This window comes from Triticum urartu, chromosome 4A (genome assembly GCF_056163025.1).
Source record: "Triticum urartu cultivar PI428250 chromosome 4A, HENAU_Tu73, whole genome shotgun sequence".
Lineage (NCBI taxonomy): Eukaryota > Viridiplantae > Streptophyta > Magnoliopsida > Poales > Poaceae > Triticum > Triticum urartu.
Genome location: NC_141876.1, coordinates 127,709,880 through 127,710,677, shown reverse-complemented (window position 1 = coordinate 127,710,677; position 798 = coordinate 127,709,880).

Below are 798 nucleotides of genomic sequence, written 5' to 3'. Positions count from 1 at the left end.
ATAGTTATGAGAATATCTAGGCATGATCATGTATATAGGCATCACGTCCATGACAAGTAGACCGAAACGATTCTGCATCTACTACTATTACTCCACTCATCGACCGCTATCCAGCATGCATCTAGAGTATTAAGTTAAAAAACAGAGTAACGCTTTAAGAAAGATGACATGACGTAGAGAGATAAATTCATGCAATATGAAATAAACCCCATCTTGTTATACTTGATGGCAACGATGCAATACGTGCCTTGCTGCCCCTTCTGTCACTGGGAAAGGACACCGCAAGATCGAACCCAAAGCTAACCACTTCTCCCATGGCAAGAACTACCAATCTAGTTGGCCAAACCAAACGGATAATTCAAAGAGACTTGCAAAGATAACCAATCATACATAAAAGAATTCAGAGAAGATTCAAATATTATTCATAGATAGACTTGATCATAAACCCACAATTCATCGTTCTCAATAAACACACCGCAAAAAGAAGATTACATCGAATAGATCTCCACAAGAGAGGGGGAGAACTTTGTATTGAGATCCAAAAAGAGAGAAGAAGCCATCTAGCTACTAACTATGGACCCGAAGGTCTGAGGTAAACTACTCACACTTCATCGGAGAGGCTATGATGATGTAGAAGCCCTCCGTGATGACGGCCCTCTCCGGCGGATCTCCGGAACAGGCCCCAAGATGGGATCTTGTGGATACAGAAAGTTGCGGCGGTGGAATTAGGTTTTTGGCTCCTGTTTTGTTCGTTTGGGGGTACGTATGTATATATAGGAGGAAGAAGTACGTCGGTGG